This window comes from Cricetulus griseus (assembly GCF_003668045.3).
Source record: "Cricetulus griseus strain 17A/GY chromosome 1 unlocalized genomic scaffold, alternate assembly CriGri-PICRH-1.0 chr1_0, whole genome shotgun sequence".
NCBI lineage: Eukaryota > Metazoa > Chordata > Mammalia > Rodentia > Cricetidae > Cricetulus > Cricetulus griseus.
Window position 1 is genome coordinate 195,805,453 of NW_023276806.1, and position 25,230 is coordinate 195,830,682.

The following is a 25,230-nucleotide window of genomic DNA, read 5'->3' on the forward strand; positions in this document are numbered from 1 at the left end:
CCACAACAATAGTGACCTCTATGAAAGATGACCATAACCCCCAATTCTGATCCTAGTCAACTTAGTAAGAGTAAGCTTTCCTGGTTCTAATCTCCCAACAAGATCCAATTTTCCTATGGGCCAAACAGGAACACAGCCATACTTAGAGTGTCCTCTAAAAGTGAGATCTTCACTGTTCTGGGCATAGAGGAGAACACTGACCCACTAGAGACCTGGTCTTTGCTTTCAGAAACTACAGTGTAACTAACTAGACCATAACAATGTGAGCTGCACAGATGATTTGACCAACCTTTGCCAGTAGACAACAGAAGTGTCACAGCACTATGTGGTGGCAGATGTTAAATAAGTAGACAGGATGTCATTGCTTCTTAGGAGTGCCCTGGTTCTTTGGAGAAGTTATGTTAGAGAGCAGATAAGTTGCAAATGGAAAAGAGAAGGTGACTGGGTCACATCAGAAACAACCAGTGATCACTCCTGGGATCTGAGGACATCCCTGCCCAGCCATATACAAGTCAGACCCTGACATCCAAAAGAATTGAGACAACATCCAAACTCAACAAGACTTGATAGTTTTGGGTTAATATAACACAAGCAAGAGTCATTTGAGAAGAGACAATCTTGACTGAAAAAGTGTCCCCACCAGATTAGCCTGTGGGGCACTTTCTTGATTGATTGTTGATGTGGGAGGGCCCATGTCACTGTGGGTGGAGGCACCCCTGGGCAGGTGGTCCTGAATGGAGAAAGAAAGCAGCTTGAGCAAGCCATGGGGAGCAAGCAAGTAAGAACCTTTCCTCCATGGCCTCTGCTTCCCCTGTTCCTGCCTCCAGGTTCCTGCCCTGGTTGAGCTGCTGCCTTGACTTCCCTCAGTGACAGACTGTTAATCTGAAGCCTGATACAAACCAAACCTTCCTTCCCTAGGATGCTCTTGTCGATGGTGTCCTTCACAGCAATGGAAACCCTAACAAGAAATCAAGAGTTAGGGCAGGGCTGCTATTCCAACTCTTGGATTCCTGAGTCAGTCCTGGTTATGCCCTGTGGAGCCCTTTTCTCTCCCCTTTGCCTCATGATGTTCTGTCACCAGGCCCCTCCTTGGCTGTGGTAGGAGGAAGGCTCATGAGCAGATCTCAGTGTGAGGGTGTCTGCCTCCTTCTGGGGCCTCCTGCCCTCCCCTACATCTCACTTGTCTGCAGCTAAGTAACACAGATCATCTCTGCTGTTCCTTTTTGCTGCTCTGCCCCCTCACATCCAGAAGGAGAGAGAGAGAGAGAGAGCCAGAGACGCAGAAGCAAATTGCTGCTAATATTTCCTCCTTTCTCTCCATTAGAACTGTCACTTATAAATATTGAAGACTCAAGCACCGCCAACCACCCAAGTCCCACTGTCTGGCGGCTGAAAGGCCCTTTCTTGCGTCTCCCAGGGCAACCCTCCCAGAGGTGTGTAGGAAGATACCCTGCTCCACAGCCAAGGATGTCACAGGCCAGGAACAATGTCAGAGCTAGCCACCCAGCTGCTCACCACTGGGACAGAGACTCTTCTCTTAGTGGGAGTCTGGTACCCAGGGAGGTATGATAGAAGGAGACAGCAACCCCACAGAGGGCCAGGCATTGGTGAGATAGAAGACAGGTGCTGAGATCCAGGAAGAGAGGGGGAAAAGTACTGAAAGCAAACAATCTCTATAAAGAAAAATGAAACTGGCTCACATCCATTGCTATCACCAAGTCTAAATCAGATCTCAAGTTGAAGTATGGGACTTGGGAGGTTCATGTCGGCTGTGCTATGCTGAAGCCATGAGAGAGGATGCCCCAGTCTCTGGGGACAAATCATGCCCCTCTGTTGCCACCGAGGATTTTGTGATTTATAAGCCCAATCAGAAGAGAGGCCATGGAACCAGTGGCTCTGTTGGAGGTTGGAACTCTTTCCAAGTGGTGCTTCCATGCCTGGCACTGCAACTAGAAGATGTCTTTTCAAGGGAAGGGGTGGTATTTTCACAGCACATCTTTGACTTCAACAAACAAATGGTCCATGAAGAGCAGTAAGTCAAGCTAACTCAGAGAAATTCTCCGGGCACAATGCAGGGAGTCATTGTTTCAGATCAAGCACAGGAGAAAAGCATAAATGACTTCAGGGTGAGGCATGCCTGGGGTCTAGAAAGTTCTGCTCTTTCCCTGGAAACAAAAAAGTCTTTACCTTTGCTACAGCTGGGGTCAGTATAACAGGAGTTAGGAAAGCTAGACAGGAATACAGATCTGGTGGTGGCAGTGAAATATGGAAACCCATGCCAAGCTTCCACTTGGCGTAAGCCTAGGCCAGGACTGTTGGCTTGTTGGGATATTCTACAGGAAAGGAACACTCAGATGACCCAGTCATAGTCTAAATCATACTGTCATGTACAGACTCGAGCTGCCTGTAGTGGCAATGGTCACCATACTGTTTTGCTTTCTGTACTAAGGATTGATCCTCAGGCCTCATATATGGTAAGACAATTCTCTACCACTGATCTGTGTCTCCAGCCCTTGAACTGAACTCTTAGTTCAGGCAAGTCTTGAACTTGTCATCCTCCTGCCCAGGAGGAGCATCGTACAGTAATCTTTAGTAGCTGGGATTACAGGCTTGCACCACAGGCCCAGCTCATTAAGCTATGTTCCTGAAGTGGACAGTTGCAAACTCTCTCTGCTGGAAGGAAAGGAACATGGCTCTGAGCTACGCGTGTGCAATGGAGGCTGGTACAAAGAGGCCAAAAAGGATGGTGTTGGGAGCTGAGAGTTCCCATGATTCACACTCAATTCCTATTTTCCCCCGTCAGGCTTCCAGGGGTTTTCAATTTCACAGTGAAAGGTTAGGAGCTGTCACTCAGATCAAGCCCCTCAGCTGGACTCACAGAACAAACAAAGCAGGGCTATACCCACTGCCCGGCACCTGATCCTTCTCCTCCATCAGCCATAAGATCCTGAACATGGAGTCTGGGTGTGAGGGTCCATGGAGGGAATTTCAACCCTGATTAAAAGGACATGGGGCTCACACATTGGTGGCTTCTTATCTTGCTCTCCATTTGACAGCCAAATCAATTCTTTCTCTTTGACAACTACTTCTGCTTTCCCTGTGATCAGCTCCCAGCTGGTAGAGAGGGTTCCTGTTCCCCCAAAGCCCACCTCCATGCCATTGATTTGGTTTCTTAGAAAAAGAAGTAAAAGACACTGCTAGTGGTCATTTTTGCTTTAGGAATTAGGTGAGTCTAGTTCCAGAGAACTCACTGGCTGAAAACACCTCTGGAAACTGAACAATTAACATGCTCTAGCAAAGAGTCACCTTTAAATAAAAAACGGCAGAGAAGGATCTGGAGTAAGCGCCACATGAGCCTTTATCATGTGTGTAGTGCTGCAAAGGGCAGTTTACACACAAGGCATGACTAAAACTGTTTGCCCTATAATTTTCCACCCCTCTTGCCCACCAACCATCTGGTCATGGCTTGCTCTAAGTATCTCCTTCCTTCTATGCCCTCACAACACATATAAGAGCTGAGAGAGAAATTCCCAGCTGGGTTCTCAGGGGCTTTTTGATCTGTCAAAAGAATAGATGAGTATAATTAGAGAGGTTAAAGGCAGGGGTGTGTGAGTGAGCAGGAGAAGTTAAGCCAGGAAGACTAAAATCCTATAGACAACATCAATAACTAAAAAAGAGGGAGAAAGTTCAGGAAGGGGAAGAAAACCTAAAAGGAGAACATTTGAGACATAGAAGGAAGCCAGGCAGGGCACAAAGACATGTCCATGATTGCTGTGGGTTTGGGATTTTATTTCTTTAATGTTCTGCAAGATATGCAAGTGAAGTAGGGATTCTTTTGTAGTTCTTACCTTTTGGCCAATGTCTGTCTGCACCTCCTTAAATACAGTTCTCTAACTAAGACAGGGCTGTGGGGCTGTGAGCTTTTCAGCAGGTGATTTTGAGTCATGGGTGCAAATTGCATATGAAACGTTCAGCTCCATTCCTGACTTCATCATGGACAAAGAGCCCAGTTTTGTCCTGACTGCACAGCTACTAGGATCATGTCTGTCAAGAACTAGGTGAGGCAGGTGCCAACTGGGGAACAGAGCTGGTGCCTTGAACAAATCTAAGCAGGTCAGATGTTGACATTTTCTCACTTCTGGGAAAGGATTCTAGTGTCTTAGGAAAGCTGATTTTATTGAGGTTGGATGAAAACGAAAGTCTTAGCTTCATGAGGGATTTTTTTAAAATAAAAATCTCAATTCTGTGATCTCTCCTAATGGCACCTGGAACATCACGTCTCAAGCCCTGCACGATCCTGTAAATTGTCATGCTGCCTGCCCAACATTTTCCCCGTTTCTCCAGCTTTGAGGCTACACCAAATAAGCCACATGGGGCCTTGGGACTTATTGTGAGTTACAGATATGTTTATCCCATTATGAGATGAAGACTCTGCTTTGTCCTGGAAGTCTATTGTTAGTACTTGATGCTTTAAATTTAGATTAAGGCATCTAACCTTTTAAACTCAATAAAGCTAGGGAAAATTATGAATTTCTCAAAAGTTTAAATAGTAAAAAAAAAAGTTTGAGTAGTGATATACTAAGATTAAAAATAATAAGAACATAAGAACATGTGTGTGTGTTTTGCCTTTTTTTTTTTTTTTGATACAGGGTCTCTCATTGAACTGAGACTCACCAAGTAGGCTAGGCTAGTGCATCTATAAGCTCAGGGATCCCCCAGTCTGACTCCTCAGCCTTTTTTTAAAAACAAAAACACATATGTTCAAGGGATGAAGCTCAAGTCCTCATCTCCCAGGCCAACAAAGACTTCCTTTGCCACAATTTGCCCTATCTATTTGTTCCAACATTGTATTATTAAAAAGTCACACATCATGTAAAATAGATAGGCATTCTCTCTCTCTCTCTCTCTCTCTCTCTCTCTCTCTCTCTCTCTCTCCCCACGTTTCTAGGTTTTCCTTGTCAGGTCTCTGGCCTATATCCCTACACCACCCATTGTCATTTCAATTTTTAAATTGCAGATGCCAGCACACTTGTCCCTGAATCTTTCACTTCATTACCTTGATCTCGAGACTCATGACTGAAGGAACCAGCTTCCCTTTTGGCAGCCATAACGGCCGAACACGTGTTTCTATGACCTTGCCCTAGACACTAGAAAGTCAGATTCCTGTCTCGTGACAGGGAACCAATCAGAAGTTAGCTGGTGATGCTATGCTTTGCGACCCTGGGTGTGCTTTACGGACAGGTGCACGGCAGTGACGCGGAGAGCATGGCAACCACCCTGGGAGGGCCTATGGGCCATAACAACCAGTTGACCAATCAACACAGGGCAAGCCCTCCAAGCCTGGAGGCACACCAATCGTAAGCCTGTGCATACCCCTAGACACTCCCCTTATGCTACCCTATAAGATCTTTCGGGAGCCCCTAGGAGCCGTCTTTTCTGGCCATCCGCCATGGCGGGTGGGTGAAAGACCCAAGCTAACATGGGGTTAGCTCGTTAAATTACAATAAAGCCTCGTGCAGTTTGCAGCAAGCTCTTGAATCCACCTGGTGATTGGGGTGACCAAGAACATGGCCTGGGACCCCGGATACTTGAGTTTTCAGGGGTCTAACATGACAAATCTCCTTTATTTTGAAGTATAGTTTACAAACCATGAAGGGTAACTTTTGTGTACATTTGCTAAGTGCTGGCCAACACATAGACCTGTTGAAAATCACATCCATATCAAGATAGGAACTGTGCCACCACCCCAGAGTATCCCACTTCTCAGGGGTCTGCTAGCTTCCACCCTTCAAGGTCACTCACTGACTTTTCCTGCTACAGATTACCTCAGTCTGCTCTATATGAATGGAACCACACTGTCATTCCACTTGATAGGGGCATCTCTCATTCTAGACAACTGTTCTACTTTAAACATTAGCCAAACCAACCTCTGGTTCCCTCCAGGTAAGGAATAGTTGGGCATCTTCTCTGGTCACCAAGACTGAGTGCTTGGGTCATTCCCCAAGCTGAGTGAGCATTCTCTGAAGATTGAGGTAGCTTAGTGGAACTGTGCTGGGCAGGAGGCCTATGGAAACTCTAGGCATGTGTAGGTGGAATGGGTCCCATGGTACACTCCTACAGTCTTTCCTTGTTTTGTGGGAGGCATTTCCTGGAGCTCCATTAGCACCTTACTCTTCCAGAACCCATGGGATCCATTAGGCTGAAGTTGTGTTCAAGGTCAGGAAGCAAGGTGCCATTTGGCCTCACAGACAGCCCCACCTCAGTCCCCATTGGACCCATTTGTTTGATGTGGAGGGCTGTGACATCCTATCATTGCTAAACTGTGAGGACTCTGCAGAGCTTGTGCCTGGTGAGAGATGCCTTGTTTTCTGTGTGAGCTCAGCAGGAGGGATCTGGCAAAGAAAGGAGCTGTCTGCCTTGCCTGTGGTGGAAGACCACCCGCCGGCATTAAACAGGAAGCAGGAGAAAGTAAACAGAGTGGATTCAGAGATGTGCTGCTCATCAGCTCAATCTGTCCCTGAATGTTTTTGCAGCAAGATAGCGACAGTGTCAAGATGCAACTGAGCGGAAGGAACTAATCAACCAGGCCCACAACATCCCTGAAGAGGGGAAGGAGACATCCAGATGGTGTCTGGCCCACATACACACGTGGCAGGGCAGGCTGCCCTGCCTCAGACACAGAGGGCTATCGGCTCGGCTCAGCTCAGCCCATTAGTTTCCTGAATGTGGATTTCTTTCATCAGTTGCTACTCCCATGAGTTCTGTACTGTTGGACAACATGACGGCCATGACAGCAGTGGTGGTGATGATGCTGGTTGGTGATGATATGGTCGGGATAAGAGAGGAACCATGAATACGCCCAAGAGAGAATGTCTTAAGTTTGTCAGTGCAGCTACATATAGTCACCTTGTCTTAGGATGGGAAGGGTGAAAAGTGGAAAATATGAGTAATATATATATTCATTCTAAGCTACTCAGCATTGGTATCGAGCCACACCGCTCACTGTAGAAGCGCAGTTGTCTCCCTGGCTGATCACACGACTGATGATGTTGTAACTCCAGAGGACTGCCTAGGATCTCAAACCCAAAATCAAAATTCTAGAAATGATTTCTAACAAATGCACATATCTTTAATGATATTGTAAAGTTCAAAGGTCTTACACATCAGAACACCCTAAGTCAAGATCAGTTGCATGTATGAATCACTTACCCTATTTTAAGTAGTGATTGGCATGCAGAGTCTAAGATCAAAGATTACAAAGTTCAAAGGATGGAGGTGTGCTGCTCATGTTGAGCCTTGCCAGCCCATGCCAAGTCTCAAGCAGCCCAGTTGTCAAGTGGGGATTCTTCAGAAACTCCTAGTCCCTGTCTCAGGCTACACAGTTTATACAGTCTATAAAGACTGTATAAAAGAGGGAGAGATGGAACAAGAAGAGAAGCGAAGGGGAAAAGGAGCTGGAGGAAATCCCCTCCTTCATGGCTAATTGAAATTCACTGAGTGTTCATTCTTATTAAGGCTCAGAACTGGCCCTGAAGGGTCGCAGGTGCAGGGATGACTGAAGGGAAAAGTCCACACATTCCAAGCCTCTACTTTGAAGCTAATAAGAATGCTAATGGAGGTGATTAGAGACCCATTGATTACCAGGGACGAACTGGGGTGTTATGGGTTAGTACACATTAGAGCTGAGAACCATGGATCCGGGAGAAAAGAGCCAAACTGTGCAATCCCCCAGGTCCTCTTGGTGGATTGGTGAGCCTTGGAGCCCTGCAGGTGCAGCTAGCATGGAGACAATCCACAGCATCTGGAAGCTGAGAAATCACCCACCACATTATTTGGAGACTAAGGACCAACCCATAGAAGTCTAAGGAATATTTTTCCTATGTCCTCCTGATGTGAATTATAACATGTGATCCTGGTTCTCCTTGGATGCTTCATGCAGAGAATGCACTATGACCTTGGACTCTGTCAGGCAGTCCCTATCCTGACCTACTTCAAGGACAACAGTCTGCTTCTTTTCTACTTCCAACTTACCTGCTTTATTCCCTTCCTCTTTTTTGACACAAATACAAAAGGCCAAGGAACCAGCATCCTTAGAAACTAAGGCAAGCAGTGACAATGAACAGGCCCTGACTTCTGAGCTCAGAGCCATTATCATTTCCTTTCAACTGTCTGCTGCAGGAACATAGCTTAATGAGCTGGGCCTGTGGTGCAAGCCTGTAATCCCAGCTACTAAAGATTACAGTATAATGTTCCTTCCGAGCAGGAAGATGGCAAGTTCAAGGCTTGCCTGTAATAAGAGTTCAGTTCAAAGGCTGGAGACACAAATCAGTGGTACAGAATTGTCTTACCATATATGAGGCCTGAGGATTAATCCTTAGTATTGGGGCAACTAAATAAATGAATAGAAAGGAAGACAGAAAGCAACACAGACTATGACTGGGTCATCTGAGTCTTCTTTTCCTGTAGAATATCCCAACAAACCAACAGTTCTGGCCTAGGCTTATGCCCAGCGGAAGCTTGGCATAGGTGCCCATATTTCACTGCCACAACCAGATCTGTATTCCTGTGTCTAGCTTTCCTAACTCCTGTTATACTGACCCCAGCTGTAAGAGCAGAACTTTCTAGACCCCAGGCCTGCCTCACCCTGCTGTCATTTATGCTTTTCTCCTGTGCTTGATCTGAAACAATGACCTCCCTGCATTGTGTAACTTAGCTGTAGACAAGTGAGATGTAGGGAGGGCAGGGGGCCCCAGAAGGAGGCAGACACCCTCACACTGAGATCTGCTCATGAGCCTTCCTCCTACCACAGCCAGGGAGGGGCCAGATGACAGAACACCATGAAGCAAAGGGGAGAGAAAAGGACTCCACAGGGCATGACCGGGACCGACCCAGGAATCCAAGAGTTGGAATAGCAGCCCTGCCCTAACTCTTGATTTCTTATTAGGGTTTCCATTGCTGTGAAGGACACCATGGATAAGAGCATCCTAAGGAAGGAAGGTTTGATTTGTCTCAGGCTTCTGGTTAACAGTCTGTCACTGAGGGAAGTCAGGGCAGCAGCTCAACCAGGGCAGGAACCTGGAGGCAGGAACAGGGGAAGCAGAGGCCATGGAGGAAAGGATGGTGCTTACTTGCTTGCTCCCCATGGCTTGCTCAAGCTGCTTTCTTTCTCCATTCAGGACCACCTGCCCAAGGGTGCCTCCACCCACAGTGACATGGGCCCTCCCAACAATGAATCAAGAAAGTGCCCCACAGGCCAATCTGGTGGAGACATTTTTGCAGTCAAGGTTCTCTCTCTCTTCTCAAATGACTCTAGCTGGTGTTATATTAACACAAAACTATCCTGTCTTCTGCTGTTCCTTTTTGCTGCTCTGTCACCTCACATCCAGAAGGAACAAGGGAACGAGAGAGCAAGCGAGCAAGTGAGCAACAGAGAGAGCCAGAGACACAGAAGCAAATTGCTGCTAACATTTCCTCCTTTCTCTCCATTAGAACTGTCACTTAAAAATATTGAAGACTCGAGCATCGCCAACCACCCAAGTCCCACTGTCTGGGGCCCACAAGGCCCTTTCTTGCGTCTCCTAGGGTAACCCTCTCAGGTATGTGGGAAGACACCCTGCCTAAATCAGCTTGTTTCCACACCCGAGGAGAATAACTGCACTTGTTATTTTATAGTTGCTTGACAATACACCTGATAAAAGCAACTTGAGAAAGCCAGGGCTTGTTGTGGCTCACAGTTGAAGGGAGAAGTCTATCACTGGGGAGAAGTCATGGTAGGAGCTTGAGGCAGTTGGTCATGTGGCATCCCCAGCCAGGAAGCAGCAAGAGATGGATGCTGGGCCCCAGCTGACTTTCTCCTTTTTACTCAACCCCTCCCTTTCTCAAGCTAGGTGTGCTGTCACAGCAACTATGAAGGTAGCAAATGCAATTATTATCCTTGGGTGAAGAAACAAGCTGGAGGAAAGCCTTTCAGAAGCAGCCCAGGAGGTGGTCCTAGGATAATGTGTTACATTAAGAACATGTTCCAGGTTCACTATTTGTGGGGGTTGGACTCCTTTTTTCTTTTCCCCGTGCCTATTTGCCCCTCTGCTTGTCAAAACACCACAAGGCTCTCAGCAGAAGAGCAGGTGCCAGTACCAGGCTCCAGGACTCCCTAGCTATTAGAACTCACCAAAATAAAACTATATACTTTGTAAATTAGCAAGACTAAGGTATTCCGTTGCTGAAAAAAAAAAAAGAAAGGAAGGAAGGAAGGAAGGAAGGAAGGAAGGAAGGAAGGAAGGAAGGAAAAGGGTTAGGACTCAGAACACACACCTCAATTAATGCTGTGTCAGGAATGAATTCTTGAGGACTTACCACCCTTACCCACCTATTTACATCTGTTTTAAAATCCAAGCCTGAGGGCTGGAGAGATGGCTCAGAGGTAAAGAGCACTGGCTGCTCTTCCAGAGGACCTCAGTTCAATTCCCAGCACCCACATGGTGGCTCACAACCATCTGTAATGAGATCTGGTGCCCTCTTCTGGTGTGCAAGGATACATGAGGAGGAATGATGTATACATAATAAATACATCTAAAAACAAAAAAATCCAAGCCTGAGTCTCACACTGTGAGCACACTGGCTCTATTGTCACCTCACTCCTTGCCTTCTCTAGCCATGCAGAGAACCTTCTTCCACCAAGATCATCACTTTGTAAGATCATCACTTTGTCAGTCAGAAGACTGGAGAGGTCCCCATGCTGGTGTTGCTGGGCTACTCGTGTCCTGTGGGACATAGCATGGCTATCTGCCAACCTGTCCCAACCTGGACAACTGCCCACTCTAGGGAGAGGCCTGGATCCTCACTGCAAGGACCAACTCAGGAACAAAGTCATTAGGAAAAGCCTCACACTGAAGGAACCAGACCCTCACCTAGCCTGCTGCTTTAGCAGCCATGAGGCTGAAGAAAGGACTCAACATGGGCTCACCTGACCTTGCCCTTCCTCCCATTCACTGTGAGGTCAGATACCTACATGGCAAGGAACCAATCAGAAGTTAGCTGCCAGTCCTGGGTGTGCTTTGTAGTAAAAGTGGCATACAGTGCAGAGCACAGCAACTACCCTGGTGGGGAGGTCTGTAGGCCTTAACAGCCAGTTGACCAATCACCACAGGACAGGCCACCCAAGCCTGGAAGAGCACCAATCCGGAGGCTGTTGCATACCCCCTAGACACTCCCCTTGCTTCCCCCAATAAATTCCTTACCTCACAGCCCCTTGTGGTCCTTCTCATTGCCAGCTGCCATATTGGAGGGACAAAGGGCCTGAGTTAATCCAGTTAACTTGTTAATAATAAAAGATGCTTTGCTTTTGCATCAGAATGGGTCTCTTAGTGATTTTGAGGGTTAGAATTTGGGCACAACACACTTGTGAACAGGATCACACACAAGTATGCACACGTACACGTTCATATTTACACACATACACCATACATAGCGCACACCACAATACCACAACACACACACCATACATACCACACACCACACATTCCCCCCCACACACACCACACACACACACCACACATACACCACACACACACACCACATTCACACCACATATACCACACATCACACACACCACATATACACACACACACACACACACACACACACACACACAACACACACACACACACCACACACACACACCACACACACACACACACACACACACACACACACACACACACACTCACACAGGCCTCTACCACACAATCCTAACTCTATCTGAGAGAGTTCACGACACAGTTGTTGTTCAGTTAAAGACACTGCCAAAGAACTGATCTGGAACTTCAGTATGTTTTGTACTGTGCTCTACAGGGTCTTCTGCACCACCCTCTAAAGCACCTGGCAGTGCTTTGCATCCGGGAGCTCAGTGCCTGTTTGAGGCAACTGGCAATTATCCTAGTGTCCCCAGACACTACTAATTGGATTTTGTGAAGGGTGCTTTTTCCTAATATGAAAATATCTTCGCTTCCCTGAAACACAGCCACTCTTGGGATTCAATTGTGGGGAGAGACATACCTGTGCACAGATCTGTAGGGAGGAGGGAGGGAAGCCATGCTGGGATGAGAAGACACCTCCGGGGACCATTTCCCAGGGTACCTCTTAGGGCTGATGGTGTTGCTCCTCTGACACAAAGCCAGAGGAAGACAGTCACACAGAGATGAGGGATCCAGGGACACATAAGCAGCCAGGAGACTGAGGCCTTCCCCAGCATGATATGCAATAAACTGTGGGGTGAGCAAAGTTGGAGAGCCAGGGCAGATGACCCTGAGGACACCTTAGAAATGAGATCTTCTGGCTACTCTGTCTAAAGATAAGGGCATCAACCTAGGAAGGCTGGGATTCAACACAGCTCCTTGAATCAACAGAAGAACAGGTAAGGGTTAGCCTTGGCCTCTGAGCTCCACTGGCACCTCTTCTATTACATGCTGAGATGTCACTATGACATCATCTAGCCCCAGTAAGAAGATGCCAACCTGAGTTGATGCTCCAGATCTCCCGGTGGAAGGAGAAACCCACCCCTTGAAGGCTGTACTCTGACCTCCATATGTGTGTTAGCTATGCTCTCTCTCTCTCTCTCTCTCTATATATATATATATATATATATATATATATACATATATATATATATATATATGCCTCCCCTCCCCTATCTCACACACAAGTAATGAATAAAAACAAACTTTTTAAAAAAGACATTTTAAAAAAGGTTTAAATAGAATGCAAGCCATACTTCAGAAGAGAACAAAGAGGGCTGGAAGAACCCCAAATTCCCTTCTCCCCAAGGATTGCCCCAAATTCCTCTAATTTGATACCACTCCTCCTTCACAGTCTGCCACCCAGAGAAAGAACAGAAGGGAAGTCGGTGGGGCTGAGTGAGCATGAGCAGGGAGCAGAACACGAGAAGTCCTCCTCCAGGAAGGGTTTCAACCAGTGAGCAGCAGCTGTCCCGTCGTCCAGCAGGGCCAATAGGTACAGTTGGCCACATGTCCTTCCAGGGTTCTCCAGGGGCTCCCAGGCAAGAGAATAGGCGGGGGTCCTAGGTGAGGAGGCAGAGATTGGTGAAGAACAGGGAGTGTAGGTTCCTACAGGCTGCTGTCCGGATGCTTCTCTCCATCATCCCGGAAACGGGCCACAGCGGTATGTCTGTATGTTTTACACCCCTTTTGTTTACTGCCCTCCTGCTCTCAGAGGGTGGGGGCAGCACCCAGAAAGAGCTGGGCTTAGTTCTAACCCCAGCACCACCCCTGCCAGCTGTGTGACCTTAAGCATAGTTCCAAACTCCTTAAATATCATCATTTTCATCCGGAAAAGAAAAGCAATACCTTCTCTCTGGTTCTTTGGGAGGATAAAGGGAAATACTGAAACAGATGTGACCTTGGCCCATGAGAGTCGCTCTGTGAGGACTTTACTTCCTGCATCTTTCTTTGATGGATCTGCGAGGCTTAGCATTGCCATTGGAGGCCCCTTACCTAACCTATGGCATGACAAGAAAAGATGAGAGGAAGGAAAAACATTTTTCCATGAGCTCACAAGACAGACACCATGTGGAAGTATTCTAAGGGTCACCCATGACTCTCTGAGAAAATTTGTAAAAGGAGGACACCGATTCAGGGAGGGAGATAATAATTCAACTACAGGGACAAACTGCACCCGAAGAAAGAAGAGGGTGCCATGTAGCCCCCTGTCCTGTGCCTGGACTCTGTGTGAGCTGAGGGTTGGGGACAATGAAGCATATTCTGATCACCTCTGTACACCTGAGACTGGGCTGTGATTTAGGGTGTTTGATGACATATTTGTTATGAAAATCCCCTAATGAGTACACAATTATTATCTAACTCAAAATAGTACTATCATAAATATTACAAATTGGATTAGGCCACCTTTGCTTAATGGAACAAATAATGAGGTTAATTGAACTTCTGCTGTAGCGGTAACTGCAGCCCACTTGGTTCTTCAAGGTATTCCTGTTGAGTCAGGCTATGTGGGCTGGAGATGAAAATGTGCTATCTGGCCATCTGTCAGTCAGCCCAGTTGTTCTGATGGCATTCTCCCCAGGACTGAAATGAATCTGCGTGTATAATGTGGTATGCAGTCTTGGACCTGAGAGGTCTTACTGGATGGTTCTGCCTTTCAAAGGGACTCCGGGCTTTCATCCTTTGGCAAAATTACATCATTCTCTACTTTTCACTTGCAGACAGAAATAGATTTTCACTTTGGGCACTTTTATCTATAGTTTGAGACAAGAACATTTTCTATGGGGACTGGCCAGAGCGAATGAGATGGTTTTCTTTATCATCATTAAAATGTTGAAACTCAACTTCAAATAATTTATTATAGAAGAAACTGCTCTTCTCTCTTTCAATTACTGGCAGATCACCCTCTCTCTTTTTAGTCTTTCAATCCAGCCACTATTTGAAATAATCAATATTTTATTTTCAAACAAAAGCACTTAGGCAATTTCACTTTCACCAGCTCAGAATTGGATGGCATTGGGGGAAAAATTGCCTTTGAAACTGCAGCCTTTTGTGAAGATGGCTGCATAGGGACTGGGCTCTGTGTATACTTTTCTTTCCTCTCTCTAGGCAGAGGAAGATTTTCTCCCAGCCTCCTTTACAGACCCCGGGGGCCATGTTAATAAGTTCTACCACAGGGATTTGCATGGGGGTGATTAAGCCACTTGGAAACCTGATCCTCCAACATGGTGGCTTAGGAGGCAGGTGTTGTGATGTCATATTGCATGGAAAACCCTGTAGAACAAAATACTAATAACTCACGAACAGTTATGCACCAGTACCTCACAGTCAGCTCACGTCTGTTGAGCTTCCTCCATGTTACAGACAACTCTGTGTGTCTGAGGAGAAATTCTCTCTGTCTGTCCTCATTCCCAAACACTCTGACCTTCTCAGCATATCAGGGAGACACTTGTACGTCCATGTTTATAACAGCATTCTCTACACAAGCGATGGGACTAGCCTAGATGGCTATCAACAGATGAATGGATAAAACAAAAATGTGATACAGAAACACAATGGAGTTTTATTTGGCCATAAAGAAGAATGAAAATATGTCGCATGTAAGGAAATGGGTAAACCTGGAGATCATCAGCCAAGTAAAAATAAGCCAGACCCAGGAAGACAAACATCACATTTTATCACATTTTATTTCATATGTGGAATCTAGATTCATGTGTGTGTGTGTGTGTAGTGTGTGTGTCAGTCTGTCTGTCTGTCTATCATGAAAGTAGAGGGAGCACTCTGTGAAGTGTGGAAGGGGTCTACAAAGGATAGGAAGAGTGGAGAAAGAGCAAGGGATGCTAATTGGGGATAAGAAAGACCAAATATCTTATATATTATCAGCATATATGTATACATATGGGACATGATGAAACATGATTATGATGAAACATGAAAGCTGAAGTGAGCTTTTTTTTGGAGAAAATGGACTACTAAGGATGAGAAAGAAGCCAGATTGATGAGCAAGGTACACTATCTATTTATATCTAGATATGTATCTGGATATATATGAAAATGTCATAATGAAACTCACAACTTCATCATTGCATTTTATGCCTCCTTAAAAATTAATTAAATCTGGGCTGGAGAGATAGCTCAGTGGTTAGGAGCACAGGCTGCTCTTCCAGAGGTCCTGAGTTCAATCCCCAGCAACCACATGGTGGCTCACAACCATCTGTAGTGACACCTGGTGCCCTCTGCTGGCCTGAAGGCATACATGCAGACAGAATACTGTATATGTAATAAATAAATAAATCTTTAAAAAAGTAATAATTAAATCAAGTAATTATCTGACTATCCATTTGTTTTATGCTATCTAGTCTAGGACACAGTCATGGACTGGTAAGTTAGCTCGTAGGGTAAAGCTGCTTATTGCCATGCCTGATAACTGAAGTTTAATTCCCAGGGTCCACCAGGTGTAAGAAAAGAACTGACTCCCATGAGCTGTCATCAAATGTCCACATGTGCTGTGGAATATTATTCTAAGGTGTGTTACATTTGTTCATACCGTGGAACATCTGTTTTAATGGTGCAAAGATGTGTTGCATTTTCTTATGTTGCATTTATTTAACTCTGTGAAGCTGTGTTACTTTGCCTGTCTAAAATACCGGATTGGTCTAATGAAGAGCTAAATGGCCAATAGGTAGGCAGAAGAAAGGATAGGTGGGCTGGCAGGCAGAGAGAATACATAGGAGGAGAAATCTGGGAAGAAAGGATTGAGACTGAGAAGAGGAGGAGGAGGAGAGAGGACATAAGGGGCCAGCCACCCAGCCACACAGCTAGACACGGAGGAAGAAGTAAAGGAAAGATATATAGAAATAGAGAAGGATAAAAGCCCAGAGGCAAAAGGTAGATGCAATAATTTAACAAAAGCTGGCTAGAAACAAGCCAAGTTAAGGCCAGGCATTCACACACATCATAATAATAATAATAATAATAATAATAATAATAATAATAATAATAATCTTCTGTATTTTTATTTGGGAGCTGGGTGGCAGACCCCTCCAAAAAGAAAAGAACCAGAAAGAGTGTAAAGAAAACAAAAAACTACATACATAAATGTTGTGGCATGCACATCCCCACTACAAGTAAATAAATAAGTGTAATAATTTTTTTTGTAAGAACATAGTCATCTCTTGTTTATTTCCTAAATCCTCAAGGAACTTGCTTGTTTGGCAGGTCACTTGACAATACAGAACTGAAGCCATCATTTCATAGTGAAATAGCTAGTGTTGGTTTAGGACATTCTTTACTAAGTTCTCATGACATTTTAATATTATTTTCCATGTTCCATGACTGAGGTTATGGTGACTTGGGCTAAGTAACTTGTCTGAGGTAAAAATAAGTGAATAAAAAGCGAAACCAAGATTTAAGCACAGAACTCTCTAAAGTCAGGCTCTTTTTTCTTGAGCTGCACTGTCTCTCACTGTCACGTTAAAATGCAGCAGGATTCACATTACTATGGTGTGATTGGGAGCCTCCTCCGATGTCTTCCAGCTAGAGCCTCAGGCTGAGGACAGAGAAATGAGCAAGGAGATCCCTGCCTTGAAGGCACACCTATAAATCTTGGCTTCTTGCTTTTAGGGGCTTTAAAAATTAATAGTTTGTTTTTTAACTTGTAGTTTTAACACAAAAATTCATTGAAAAATAGAAAAAGTTTCCATTATGCCCTCTTGCCCACCCTATGACTAACACTTAGTAGTATGGTACATTTGTTAAGATAATATCAATGTGATTTCTCCCCTTTTTCATAAATTTATTTTTAGACAATGCTCTAAATGTCTTTGTTTCTACATATTTTTTTTCCATTTTTAACTGCTTTATAACAATTATCTTCCTGATTTTTTTCCTTTTCTCTGAAATTGGCCATGATTTAAAGAAATACAAAGAGGAAAAAAACTGTCATGGGTAAAGGACAGTTGGTGGCGGGAAGACAGAAGGAAATCACACTTTTTTGGGAGGGGCCCTCAAGCTGCCAAAAGAGAAAAGTGACGGTCCTACCCTGCAACCATGCCAACAAGTCCTAACAATGACCAGCGTGGCAAGATATTCAGAAAAGCACAATAGTGGCACAACCTGGAGGTAACCACCAGTCACCTAACTGAATTTAAGGCCCATTCAATCTGAGGGAATTATGTTTGGAGCTGTAAGTTTAGCCAACTACTTGTGACCAGTGAGACTAGGCACCTGAAGGAGAACCTGTGACTGATAGCTCTCTGACTGGTTCTAAATGCTTAGCCTCATGTCCATGAACTAGTGTAGCAGACAGCACTTGTTATAGAAAGCCATAACCGGTCAAATGCAAAGATCAACAGACTGTGGGGTGACTGTTTCCAGTACATACATTTATAATGCTGCCCCTCTACTTGAGGTCCAGGGAACAGATTAGAACAGGGGGGCAGAAAAGAGTGCAAGAGACAGGCAACCAAGACATCTGCTTCAGAATAGTCCTCCTTTAAAAGAGAGAACATGAAGTTGTGGGGTGTGGATCATGGAGGAGGTGGGGGCTGTGGGGTGAATATGATCAAGATACATTGTATGTAATCAAAGAATTAATAAAAATGTTTTTAAAAGAAAAAAGAGGACATGACATGCAGATGGGGGTGGGATCTGGGAGGAGTTAAGAGAAAGAGTAGGGGGTACCATCAAAATATGTTGTAGGCATGTATGAAATTCTCAAAGAATAAAAATATTACATTAGATAGATAAAATAATATAAATCACACGTACCAGACAAGTAAATCCTCAAAGATAATGAATGTCCTTATAAACACACAAGAATGTTATCGTAAGGCTGAGCATGATGTTTGAATATATTAAATATGCATATATGAGCATACAGTCTCGTGTCTGTTTAGATAACTTTCTCTACAGCTGACCATGGTGCCAAGGGACCATGGAACCAAGGAACCCTGTCCTTGTGACAGCCTTGAATGTTCCTTTCCCTGCAGCAGCCTTATTTAGTGGTTCCTGGGGCGGGGGGTGGGGGGTAGGGGGGATGACACAAGCTCTCTGGGCTCCTTAGGGAATATCTGAGAAGATTCTGAGAGGTAAGGCTTGAGGAACAGAGAAGGAAAAAGTTTGGAGGAAAACCATAACTCATGCTTCTAAGCCATCCTTGGCCACCTTGTGAATTCAGGTCCCCATCTCAGCCCGTATCACTGAACAAGCAAAAGGGAAGCTGATCCCCGCCCTCCCACCTCACCTCGCCCCCGTCTCCCTCTTTCAGCAGTAGGTATGTGGTGAAGAGAGAAGACTTGGGAAAGAGAGGGTCTCCCAGGGTTCAGGCACAAAGATGCCTATGTAATTTTGCTAGCAAGAATGGAGCAAGAAGTAGGTGTGATCAGGACTCCCTTCCATCCAGCACCTGGCAGGGCCAGCCTCTGGCCCATCAGCCCAAACCTTGAGATTTGGCGGTGGGAGAGAAGTTAAGTGGTCACACTGGACATGTTTCTGGGCTATAGTACACTCCTCTATAGTGTTAACATCGATTGTAAATGCGGGGTTGGCTCTCTTCTCTCTCCTCTTCTTCCTTCTCCTCTCCCACAGAGATGACTGCAGAGCATAGAAGGGATCAGATGTACCAGCAATCCTGTGGCTTGTGCTCCTCACTGCTCCTTCAGCAGGGACAGGGGTCAGTCGTATTAGAAACTGAAGTCTACAGTTGGTGTTCGGGTCCACCTTTGTATCATACATTCTTTGAGCCAAGAGAAATTTATAATGACCAAATATTACCATTACAGTAGCTCAAGGGTTTTCCTTGAGTGGGCGTTGTAGAAAAGCTTTGGGAAAGGAATCAAATACAGGGCAGATTTTCAGGTGATCTGAACTCACACCCCAAACCAAAAATGAAGGGATCAGACAAGGTATGTTTCAAATAGCAGTGATACATCAGTTTGTCTTAAGAATAGAGTTCATATCTGGAAATACAAAAGGAAATATTTATTTGGCACTAGTGTGCATCACACAATTGCTAAGCATTCTAGATGATGTATTACTTCATTTAATCCACAAAACAGGTTATTAGTGAGTATACAGACTCAAAGCTGGAAGGGAATGTAAAAATTCCTCCAAGGCTGGTGAGATGGATCAGCTGGTAAAGAAGTTGACTCTGGGAGCCGGGAGATCGGAGTTTGATCCCCAGAACCTGCGTAAAACTAAAAGGAGAGAATAAATTCGACCAAGCTTGTCTTCTAACTTTAGAGAGCTTGTAATCAATTGTGCACTTGTATAGACACACACATGGGCATACACACACACACACACACACACACACACACACACACATCCAAATTCTGGGATCACACGCAGAATTAGCCAAGATTCCTTGGTCTCAGTACCGTACACTGCAGCGCCTCTGCAGTAAGACCAGAATGCATAGCAGATATATGAAAATGGAAATTGAGGGCCTGTGAAATTAACTTGGATGTTAGAGTAAAAATAAATAAATAAATAAATAAGCTTAAAAATTGCTTTCTTTCTCCTATATAGTTTTCAAGAAGAATGTATACTAGCCTTTACTTCTGGTGGTTGAGACCAAGTAAGAAGGTAGGGGCAGCTCTAGAGACCCCTGACTGGTTCACAACAGCTTTAGCTAAGCACAGAACCAAAAACCCCTGTTTTTAGGGGTAAGGTGATAAAATTCTACTTGGGACTTTTATCCTGAAGAAGTTATGTCAGGAGAGAACAGCAGAGGCAGCTAAGAGGAAGCCCACATCACTCCGAACAAGTGCACAAGTCTGGACGTGACGCGGGAGCCACATCAATGGACAGGAATGGGACTTGATTGCTGAAATGTGAGAGATGAGGATGGCGTCTGGAGGACGGAAGGGTAGCTCAAGATTGGTGGGGCTGGTTTCTTAAAAGCTAAAAAAAAGCTAGGGCTAGGGAGACAGCTCACCCAGCAAAGTGTTTGCTATGATAACCCGAGGTCCTGAGTTCGATGTCTTGAACACACAAAAAAGGCAGTTGTGCTCGTATGTGCTTATAATACCAGCTCTGAGGAAAACAGGGGAGCGGGTGTACCTAGGGCTCACTGGCCAGCCAGCCTGGCCTACTTGGTGAGTTCCAGGCCAGTCTCAAAAAGCAAGGTTGACCTCTGGTTTCTTCATGCCTGCTCACAGATGTTTGTGTACAGTCACATACGCACATCATACATGCACCACACACATATGCACACACGTGCACACACACACGTGCACACACACACATACACACACACACATAAACACACATGTACACACACAGACGCGTGCGCACACACGCGTACACACATATGCGCACACACATGCACACACGTACACACATGTACACACATGCACACGCACATGTGCACACACATACATACACACACATGTACACACCCACACACACATATACACACATATGCATGTCACACATGCACCACACACACACACACACACACACACACACACACACACGTGCACACACACATATACACACACGCGTACACACGTACACACATGCGCACTCACATGTGCACACACATACATACACACACATGTACACACACACACACATATACACACATATGCATGTCACACATGCACCACACACACACACACACACACACACACACACACACACACACGTGCACACACACACATATACACACACGCGTACACACATATATACACACATACATACATGTATACACACACATGCACGTTACACATGAACCACACAGACACGCACACACACACACACACACATCCACACACACGTGTACATGCACACACATCCACACACACGTACACACACAGCCACGTGCACATACACACACACACACACACACACACACACGTATACACACACATGCATGTCCCACATGCACCACACACATGCACACACACGTATACACACACATACACACACGTAAACATGTACACACACACACAAAATTACACACATACACACACTTACACACATACACACACACTCTAGGATGAGGGCAGCACAAAAGAAGAGCATAGCTAGAATGATAGCGCCCTTGGATTCCAGCTCCCAGAGAGTGGCATGGTCTATGTGTCCAGGAGAATTGGAAGTCAAGTTCAGAGAAGGGGTCAGGGCGCAGTTCCAGAGCTGTGCTGTAGAGAAGATGAGAGTAAATGGCCAAGAGCAGAGAGCAGAAGAGAAATGAACTCTTTCTCCATGACTGGCCAAGCACGGAGGCAGGAGACAGATACTCAGGGAAGGGAAAGCAGCGTCCTCCAGCAGAGCCTGGGATGATTTAAGCATTTCAGAGAGACGATTGAGACAAAACTGCCAGACACTGCATTGCTGTGAGACCGGAGGGGACAAAGGAGAAGGGGGACTTTGGAGTCCTTTAACACGAACTGGAGAACAGGAGTGAAGAAGTGGAGGGGGGAAAGTGGACGTCAGGAGTGGGGAGGCTTGAAGCAATGAAGGCCGTGCCTTTGCTTGGAGAATGCAGGCCCGGAAGGATAGATGTGCTACAAGATGTTCAGACATGAAAGGGACAAGTGACAGTATCAGTCCTTAAGGACAAAGCAGAACCGCTGGCTCCAAAGGGGCTTCTAGAAGAATTTTGTTTCAGAATCGTCTAGCAATTGCTACGGTAGTCACTATGGCCACCTGAAAAGAAAAAGGGGGGGGGCTGTGCAGATAAGACTGAATTACTGAGTTTTCAACAAGTTATATATTTTGAATTTCACATGCAATGCAGTTATTAGCCATTTGGAAAAAAATGTATTAAAAATAGCAGAAGCTGGTGCAAAATACTGCTTAAGGCCAAAAACCAGAAATAAAAAGAGTCTGAGAGCTCCTGGGAAAGGTTTGAAATAACACAGCATCTTACGTACTGTGCTGGGTCAAGAGGGTCTCTTTTATACACACACGCTCACACACGAATGCATGTGTACACATAGCATTAGAAACAGCCTCTCTTCCTTGTAGAAGACTTAAGTCATGTGACCCAACTCCACTTGGAATCACTTTATAAGACATGAAAAGAGGAAAATAACCAGAAGCAAAGAATATAGGCTCCTCCTCTTCCTCTTCCTGTTCTCTTCTTCTGTTTGACCTCTTCCGTTTTTTCAGGATTTTCATGTCTTATGAAGTACAGTTATCAATGTGTTAAGTACAGTTTGTCACTGAGATGAAATGCTGATTTCAACCAAAGTCTAAGGAGAACACAATCGATTAGGAAGACCAGTTAGCTCTCAGGAATGATAGAACTGTACATCTTCAAAACAACGGTAATGACTTTGAAGGACCCTGGCTTGTGTCAGCCATGTCATTGCTCACACTGCAAACCATGTCAGCATCAGGAAAGCCATGAAGTCCTTGAGAATTCCCAGCTGATACCCAAGAGCAAGCTTTTCCCCGTGGCACTAGATTGGGGTGTCACAATTGCTTCTGAACTTAGAGAGGGAGGGTAGAAATCAGATTCCCCGACAGGTCATTAGCATCCTTAGACTCACACTGTACTCCCCCGCCACCAGATGCCCACAGATGTATACATATACACTGTGGGTGTGGAGATAGCTCAGTCACATTCCTGAGACACGGGACGAATAATTCCATTGCCATCTTCAACAAGAAGCTACATCTCACAGCAAACTTGCCCCTGATTCTACATAAATGAGGACGGGAGAGTGATTTTGCCTCCTTCATGGATAGCCATTTTAGGTACCAAGAGTATTTTGAGTTCTAGAGTCAAGTCTTCAAAACAAAGCAACATAAAAGACTGGTGACTAAAGGATGGCTCAGTGGTTAAGAGCACTGGCTGTTCTTCCAGAGGTCCTGAGTTCAATTCCCAGCCACCACATGGCAACTCACAACCATCTGCAGTGAGATCTGGTGCCCTCTTCTGGCCTACAGGGATACATGCAGGCAGAACACTACATACACAATAAATCAATCAATCTTTAAAAATAAATAAAATAAAAGAACAACCTCTGTGTCCCTCTGTGCTGGGAGCACAGAGCAGGGATGAGGGTCTGGATAAGAGGGGTATCTTCCTCAGCGGGTGCTGGTTCCACACCATCATGAAAAACTTAAGAGCTCATAAGATGAGCACAACCAAACCAGCCTGTGTAAGGACAGGGTGATGGCCTGAGCCCAAGTCTCTTTTCACTCCATTGGGGCCTTGAGATCAAAATCCAACATCAGATACAAGGCGTGTGGTCAGACTCATAGTTTGCATATTCTGGGCATGAGAGGCAGGCTTGGAGAGGTCACTTCTGGAACAGAGATTTCAGATCTTCAGGGACATTCTGTAAAAACAATCCAGTCTGTTTGACAGGGCTGGCCTGTTCTGACCACTTCAACATGTTTGCTCATCTTTCCAGAATTCTCTCTTACCCACCAGATCTGTTTTGACTTCATGGCTCCTGGAGAAATTGCTGGCAGCAGGGACTTGCATCTGTCAATCACCTTCAGATATGAGCTGAAAAGCTCAAAAGGACGTCTTTATCTTGAGGATGAAGCCTTATTTGGGCATAATTACTTTTAGATTTGGGCTTGCAGAGCTGGGTTAGGACACTGCTCTTTGGAAGACTCCACCAACTGGACAGGAACCAAGAGCCCTTCTTGACCCAGACAGCAGGATTAGGATGTGGGATGTTTTGCACATTCTCAGAGTCCTCCTGGCATAAGAAAATTGAAGACAGGGAGTTCACCCCTAAGACTGACTCTGACATCCAAACAGGATCTTACACTCAAAAGGCACTGGCCCACCATGAGAGTGGACAGTGAGCAGAAGTGGGGCATGGAGAGATTTATTCCCTTCCCAGGCAAGCCTGCAAAGCTTCACAATGCTTATCTCCCCTTGGGGGTCCTGAAGCACCAAGAGTTCTGGTTCCAAGACAAGGAGCTAGGCCAGGAGTCCTGGCAGTTGAGCTTTAGCTGTCCTGCTAAAACTTGTCAGTTGTGCAATCAATCCCCAGAGGATTCATGGCAAAACTACCCTGCTGCTAGACCAGATATTGTGGGACAAGCCAGACAAGGATATTTTAGACCTGGGAATAGAAAGTATATCAACCTTGTCTGGGCATGCTGGTACATACTAGTAATTCCAACACTGAAGAGATAGATACAGGAGGATTGAGAGTTCAAGACAAGCCTGTGTTATGCTGTAGATTCTGATAAGGGGGAGGAGGAGGGAGAGAGAGAAAGTAAGGAGGGGTAGGAGAGAGGGAAGGAAGGAGGAAAGAAAGGAAGGGAGGGAGGAAGGAAGGAAGGAAGGGAGAAAGAAAGAAAGAAAGAAAGAAAGAAAGAAAGAAAGAAAGAAAGAAAGAAAGAAAGAAAGAGTTGCATCTAAGAAACCCAGAGAAGCAGTCTGGAAGGTTTGTATCTCCCTTGGGGGCTTTGGGATTGGAGATTGACCTATCTGGTATCAGCCAACAGGTTTCTGGCCAAGAGCTCTGAGCATTGAGTGCAGAATTTTCAGCCACTGTAGAACTTAGAATAACAGGTCAGGGCCTCCATGATGAAAGTCAGAAGGACAGGGATGAGAGGAGGAAGAGGACTGGAATGGCCCAAGGGAGCAGGAGCCAAGTCCTGAGCTTGAGTGAACTAAGCCCAGGAAACACAGCCAGGGCCTGTGTTCAGAGCATCAGCAGAAAGGCCTGCTTGACCCTATGGGCAAGGACTCTGTAGGCTCAGGACCAAGATGGTAACTTAGTCAACACAACAC